This window comes from Cydia pomonella, chromosome 16 (genome assembly GCF_033807575.1).
Source record: "Cydia pomonella isolate Wapato2018A chromosome 16, ilCydPomo1, whole genome shotgun sequence".
Taxonomy (NCBI): domain Eukaryota; kingdom Metazoa; phylum Arthropoda; class Insecta; order Lepidoptera; family Tortricidae; genus Cydia; species Cydia pomonella.
Genome location: NC_084718.1, coordinates 10,900,598 through 10,908,998, shown reverse-complemented (window position 1 = coordinate 10,908,998; position 8,401 = coordinate 10,900,598).

Here is an 8,401-nt window from a genome sequence, read left to right as displayed (position 1 = left end):
GTCACTATGCCCCTCACCTTCGCGCTTACATACCTACTTGTTAGAACGTGACAGGCATGATGAAAAATGATAAAGAGCCTTCCATCTTAGCCTTACTGGTTCGTTTGTTCTTATCGAATTATGGTAGGGTTGGCATTAGCTTTGGCTTGGCACCGACTTCAAACATATCGGCCAGCGCATATAAAACGGAATAATGTTCGGTTTCACTTTTTTTCAAGATTTTTATCTAACTCATTAGAGTTAGATAAACAAGGAGTATTAACAAGGAGTAGCTCAAAAGAGTTAGCATGCACGGTTTAAATGACGGCAAATTTTATTTACCAACCTACTTTCGTGATTTAACAGCAACATCACCTTTGATGCCAAAATGAGCCTTTAATGACTTCATCATTGCTGCCAGTTAAAAGTGAATGAGTAATAAGTACATTTTAATGGTAATTACAGCTACCTTTATGGCATTAAGCTAATTCCGCGTTCACGTTTCAATCGAATTGGTCAACCAGGCGTTGTGATGCAGATAAACTTGCAATTACCTACCTTTTCGCATGAATGTCATTTATTACCTATTATGATGTCTATTGGGCTACTTTTATAATTTATTAATTTAATTATATTTTATTTATTTATTTTATTTATTTTTATAATGAAGATCTTTAACTCTAAAATAGGTAGGTATCTGTACTTTAATTGAAATATCACGAATTTTTAATACTATACATGTTTAATATGGTTTTAACGAGGTGTATATTTTGTGACTCTTATAACATATTGAATTATGATAATTATTAACCTATAGTATTTAAAGTAGGTAACTGTAACTATACAATAAGAAAAAGTTACTATGCCCGGGAATATAGTGCTACATAAAATTGTATAAATTAAATAAAATTGAAGTAAAGGCGAAACATGGCAACACCAGTTGACTTGTCATAACAATCGATTTTTGACATTTCAATACAAGGGATGTTTTTAATTTAACATATTATCTATGTTAAACTACTTAATTTTAAAAGAAAATTAATAGTACGCATCAAAATGAATAATGCAAAACGTAATTAAACTCGGAAGATAATATTAAATTTACTTTAAAGGCGGTATATATATACTTATATATATATATATATTATCTATAAGAGTGATCTGCCAAAATAAAGGGTAAGTATCTCATACAACTTTATTTTAAGAAATAAAGGCTTAATGATAAAACAATTATTGATAAAATCCGTAGTGTTTTGGTCTAATTTATCTATTGTAAAGTTTGGAAGTTCGATGAATATAAACATATACGTTAAATGTCAGGAATCAACGTAAGGCAAAGCGTATACTGAGACGCAGGCGACTCAGTTCCACAGCGCAGGGCAGAGCAGATTTTATAAGTATTTCATACGCTGCGTCTCAGTATACGCTCAGCCTAAAGTATGCACTTATGCGGCAGAAGGAGATGTTGTATGGATGTTGCGCCCAGTGGCGCCCTTAATAAATTTCTACAATTTTATGTACCACATACATACTCTATATTATTCATAACAATGTAGCAGAAGTACAGTCAGTGCCTCCGGCAAGCTGTAAAACGTTGCCGAACTTGAACAAAGACATCAATTGGTTCACAATAGTTCACATTTCATCTCAAATTACACGTGTAACGTCGCCTGTCCGCGTATAGGTGGTACTCGCCCTGAATTCTCATTTTGTACCGACCCCAGGTGAGTGTTCACTTTAGAAAAACCAGTATGCACTTGATCTCTAATTACACGCAGTTGTTACGTATCATCAAGTTACATTTATTCTGGTTATCTTGGGGGGAATGCTCGACTCTATTTGAGAATAGTAGTATCGACTCCAAACGCATACAGAATAAGCTCGCTCTCAAATGGTGTATTCAAAATCAAAATATACTTTCCGGGAAGCCAATAATGAGACAAGTTTTTGAAGACTGTGATCCATTCAAATTTATTTGATCGTTTTTCCGTATCTGTATCGTATATTAAGTTCATGCTTACTTATGGAACATCCTTACATATTTTTGAATCACGTATTGACGATTTTTCATGACTGTTTATACTAGTTTATAGCTGTGGAAGGAAGTATTGTTGGCTGTTGTTGCTTGTAAGGTAGGTATAATGAGATTCAATTGTGTTTTATAAGAGTATTTACAGGCAAGAGCAAATATATTTAACAGAACATTACAATATACCCAAATTCAGCTTGGATAACGTAAAAGTAATCTATAGGGACAGTCTAACTTGAAAAGCAAAACGTTAGAGTTCTACTTCGGATTAGCAGAGTCAGATAGATAGATAGATTGAATACTCTTTATTGGCACACCTCAGTAAAAATATACAAGAAAAATATACAATTGATTAAATTTAGAGGCAGACAACAGGCGGTCTTATCGCTAAAAAGCGATCTCTTCCAGACAACCTATGGGTAGCGGAAATAGAGAAGTTAATCGAATAAGTAGGTGTTGCTAAACCGTTATGAAGCCTACATTCACACACACAATTACAGTGAATAAACATACACATATAAGGAATACAAATAGACATACATAAACATACATATAAATATATATAAAATATATAGATAGTTAGTTAGTTAATATATAGTTTTGGAGTTATTATATCATATACTCGATAAAAGAGGGTACGGCCGTGCCCTCAGATCTAAAATTTTCATATTTTGCAGTTACTAAACGTGGTCGTGTGATCACAAACCCTCTAGTATTTACAGACAAAAACTTTTAAAACGTTATTTCAAAACGAGCCAACCAATCGTCGTGATAAGAATCGCTTTTAAAAGTTTGATTAAATATTTGCATACTTTCCAGAGCACGAATTCTCCATTCCCAGCCAAATTTTTGGATAGCTAATTCGGAATTTTTTTTCTGTTACACAATTGTGATTAAGAAATAAAGATATTAACAGATTTCGCCGTAGATGAAAGTAGACAAATATAATTTTCGCAGTAACGCTTAATTAGAAATAATTTAGAGTTCCTTATTCCCAAATAATGCCGCGCCGATCTATGAGTACCAGTTTTTTTTTTCACCTTAGTGCTGCCGATTCTTGTTAGCATGTTTAGTGCTCTGTTAAAGACTTTGTTCCCGAAGCCCTTTGGTCTGGAAAACCGGTTAAATTCGCATATTTAACATAACAGTTTTAACTTTTTGCTTTATCAATTACTTACTATGAAAGAGGGTGGGGTCAACTCACGATAAAAACTATATGGGCTACAAACGGGGAGGCACTTCATGCGACTGCTTGCAACTACTTATGGCTCAGTAAGTTTTTAGCATGATGCTCTTATTTTCTAATAAATATATAATTACTTTATTTTCCTCTTCCGCAAGTTACTAGACCAGGTTTTTGCAAATACCTATATTTTAATACATTTTTAATGCTCGTTAAGGAAATACAAATATTTGAGTAAATAATCCAAGAAATCAGCCAAGATGAAACAATAAATACATATTTGACGAGGTACGGAATTATACGCGCGAAAATTTAACTCGTACTTGACCAACTTCGTTTCTAGAAACTAGAAAGAAAGTAAGGAAAATGGTTATTTTTGTCACGATTGGCACGGACGTTAACACCTGATCCCGTGCCTCCAGCTGCTTGGGATTTGGCGCGCTCTAACCGATTCTCCAAGCTCGCGGAGGTCAGACGAGGTCGGTGTTTTACCGTTGCTTTCAGGTGCTTCAGTTTTCTTTTGAAATTGAAGCATGCCTAACAACCGGACTGAGTTAGATTTCGCTAGTAACTGTAAAGTATGGAACCGGAAGGGTTCAGTCGACGTTGGTCAGACAAGTAGGTAAGTAATGTGTTTTTGAAAATCATAATTTTTTTGTAAATTATTAATTTGAGACGTCAGATGACGGTGGATTTTTGAAAACTGTTGTTTTCGTTTTGACCTATGTTTTCTAGAAATAAGCATAAAACTTTAGACCTAATTTTCAATAATGCAAAATTCATACATACATGAATTGTCGTATATTTACAAAACCAAATACGTCCTTTCTACCGAAAGCTATCTACCGGTTTAGCATATCGGTTGCCAGAGAGTTGTTCAACCAGAACTCCCAACGCAACCAAATAACAATCATTCAATAAAAGCCACACCTTACCCAACGAACATTTATCACGATGAATTAACAAAACTGTAACACAATCAGTAATTAATAGCCCATATTTATCGGGCTCAGCATAAATACCATCATCGTGTTCTATCGCGAGACAACAACTCAAAATAAAACGCTCTCGGAGCGGTAGACCTCCAGGTGTGTGCATAAATATACTAGCCCGACGACCCGCTGGCACGCTCATGCCTGCTGTCATATTAACTGTTACATTAAATTACGGCCACGAAACTGATCAACCTTACATACTTATCATTGAAACCTAAAACAAATGAAATTAATTCTTGAGGATACAATAAAACAGACCATATTTAAATGCACCGTTTAAAGCTATTACTCCCTTTTAAATACGAGCCGTTGGTGCCGGCAATGTACCGCGGCTCGCACATTGATTTCGGCTCTTTCGAAAAGCCTTTTTTGTCGATTTGTTTGTTTTAATAATATTTTATCCGATTTGATGGAGCGGACGCATTTGTCAAAAGCGTGTGAAATATAGGGGGCCCTAAACTTCGCCCTGGACGAAGGCACTTCTGGCTAATTAATTAGTGGGTATTTTAATGAGGGGATGCTTATACAAACTAATGAGTTTTCACTATGAATATTTTATTTATATGACGAAGATAAATTGTAAGTTATCGGCTGCTTTCAAACTCATCTTTGCATATATTTTCTTTTTTTATCAATATGTAGGTATCTTATAGCATTAATGTTGACTTTCCATCACGGTGGCAAGGAATGGTGGAATAAACATTTTGTATAATTAGGGTTTTTAAATATGCAATATTTAATTTCTTTTTCGATTTAAATTAAACATTTACTTTATAGAACCAATGGCTGTAGCACGGTCGCATTTTTAAATATATATTTTTTTATCACATAATATTCTTGCCAAGTAAAAGCCTCAATCAACACTAAGAGTAAGCAATTTATAATAAATAATATATGTACATATATACAAACATCAAGAATATAATATTAAAAGCGGAAAAATTACTGCCTTGGGTGAGACTTGAGCTCACGGCCTCTGGATACAAAAACATCAGTAGATTCATATAGTTGTAAATGAGACTTTTAAATCTTCTAATTGACTTACAAAAAAATACACCACATCGCTTGACAGCGACACCTAGAGTCCTGGCGTTAGTCACAATAGACATAACGTAAAAGCAGCGTGTCGAATACGTTTCGGTGTCGCTTCGTTACGTGTCGTTTGGCTAACGACCTGTAATAGGCGAGTGTCATTAACTGTATTAACCCTAGTGTCGTTGGTAATTCGAATAGCGAAAATCGCAAGTCACTCTCAACTCACGCGCCGGGTTTTGGGACAATCGCCCCTATTAAGAGTCTTTTAGAGATGAGTGCTGCTCAGATACGGAAAACCCCTGACATAAGCGAAATTTAAGTATAAGTAGGTTAATATATCCATATAAACCTTATTGTATATTTTAGTCTTTCTGTATAAGTATGTGCACAATTTTTGCTAGATCAGTCTGCTTTCTTGGTGTTGCTTATGTAATTAATATACTTAAGGTGCAGTACGTTCAGAAAACGGGGTTTTAAAAAGTTGTAGCGTTTTTTTGGAACACAATACGGCTGCTATAAATTTTATTAGCAATCTTGAGGCCTTTCTCTGGGGACTGTAACAACTTGAATCCTGAGTTTTTGGTTTTTGACTTTCGCTCGGTAGAAAAAACCACGAACACTGCATTTTAAAAATGTTAAAAAATTATGCACACAAGTTAAAAATATGAAAATTGCTTCTTAAAAAACGTCATATCATGGTTGACGGAACGTATCAATTACTATTTTTATTTTATTTGAACATACAAAAAAAATATAATTAAGACACATGATAACCGCACTTCCGGGCACGCAGTTCCATCTCACTCACGCTTAGGCTCAGTGAGAGTGAGAGAAGACCACGACCTTACGGGGCCCTAAGCGGGAAAACAGAGAAATATGTAAAAATACGCCATAAGCTTCTATTTTTGGATATATTTACTTATATGTATAAAAATAATTTTGCTTCGTAAGGTCACTACCGACCATGCTAGGATGTAGTTTTATTCATAAATTTCATAATGCATAGGTATGTATTTATTAGTTATATTTCTTGTATATTTTTGGTGTATTGTTGAGTACCTTCTTTTGTTTTGTTATTACAACATGATTTTTGCATCAACTACAAATTATTTATTTGCTTTATCCGAAGATTAAGTCCGACTATTGTACGATTATATTTTCTTTTGTACAATAAATTTAAGTGCAATATTATTGCAATATTGATTCAACTTGGAACTTGAAAAAGGTAAACTTAAATGATTACTGTTTAGTACAATAATTTATACAACAATGGAAATATCAACTTTTACATGATCAATTAGAAATAAACCACAATTTATTTTAAAAGAAGTTATAAATGTTTTATGTATGTATCCTCTATTTACAGAACACTTCAACCTCTGGCCGATATAATCTTAGGGCACCAGCATCTGATTATGAGATACGATACAACCGTCGGCGTCTCTGATGTCTTTTTTGACAACAAAGGACTTAGTGAAATTAGTAAATCGTATTGTTTATTTTTTTAATAACAAGCACCTAATAAAAGTGCTCTTTTAGAAGGCATTTGAAAACTGATAAAAACGGCTGACCATATTATAAAGTGTGAAATATAAAATACTATCATAAATGTGACAATTCAACATGTATTTGGTCATTTATTTACTTTTCATTGCCCAATACTTGATGTCAGACGTAGTTAACTAGAATCCATTTCAAATTCACAAGTAGGACAAAATGTGAATTTTAAATATAATTACTTATACACGATTTAAATCTCCTGCAATATTAACTGGATAAGTAGAGAGTATAGTGTTTTGGTTAAAAAAGAAAGAGGTTTTCTATATAGGTAGTTAGGAGTGTCATAATAGGTCATGGACTATTTAACAATCAACTTTTTATAACAGGTGTCACAGACAGTCCCCTATGCCGGGGATGCATGGAGACAGAAAAAACAGCCTCTCCGGTGTGGCTCCATACAGGGCTAAAAATCTCGGATCCCCGAGAGACCTCCCCGAGGTCCTATTCAACATCAAAGGTTTGATAGGATTCCTCGAGTAGGCGCCAGTTGTCGAGTTGCAGAAAATCACCCGAATAGGGGGTATTACTGCAATGTTCTGCCGCCAGAGTGCAGCACTAGCACCTTTCGTAAACCATAGAGTATACACACTGTGCCTTAAACTGTTTTTTGACAAGTTTTCACAGATAATAAAATCATACATCAACATTGATACATCAAGACGGTTTGTTTACAAAGGGCCTACGCTGAAACGTGAAAAACGAAATTTAGTTATCTGCCTCTTCATCGCGCGAATATGCAAGAGTGATACAGAGGTTAAATAACGAAATGTTGATTTTCTTGTTTCGCGGTTAACCCTCAGATTGTGATGGATTGTGGTACAATGCAATAGGTGGCTAAGAAATTTTCGGCACTTAATAAATATGTTATTTTATTCTTATTTTTGAAAACAGCAGAAATGAGCCAAGCACGGCTGGTATTTTCTGGTAAAATAAAAAATAAGTTTTAGGCAAAATTTCGGTTTTAGTACAGTTTGTAGTGCGTTTATCGCTGACTGTACTTTTAGTAGTAACTTTTCTTACCACAGCCAACCTTCTTATTTTCTTTTGTCATCGGGAGAATTCTAAAAACCCCAAACTGTTTTATCACAGAGTTCCTCTAGCCACCTCCTGTCTCCATCATCAGGTGCCATAATATTGCATTATTGTCACCCGACTTACATATGCATGCTAATTTTTAGTTCAATCGGAAATCGGGAAGAGGGTCAAATTTAGCTTCAAAGCTTTTTCCCACACTAACATACATACATACTAATACTAACAGGGCAAATTAAATAAAAGCTTGTAAAAAGGTAACCTTATCATACCCTATTAATTTTTTTCATAATGATTCAAACTGCCATTAGTCTCTTTTCATGACTGCGACTGCTGTAACGCCTTACATAAAGTAAATGGAACAGACTGTCGCTGGCAGGATAATTTCCTAGTTAGGCTGTAGATCCTACAAACCGTACCATCATTATAAGATTTTACATATTGAATAGATGCCAGAAATCCTCGTAACTAATATCACGCCATTATCCTAAACATGCATAAATATGTTTAAACATTGGGGTTAGTTCAGCACGTCCCGTAACCGCTAAGGCTGTTTGAGCCTAATAACCTTTCATTAAGTCCAATTAC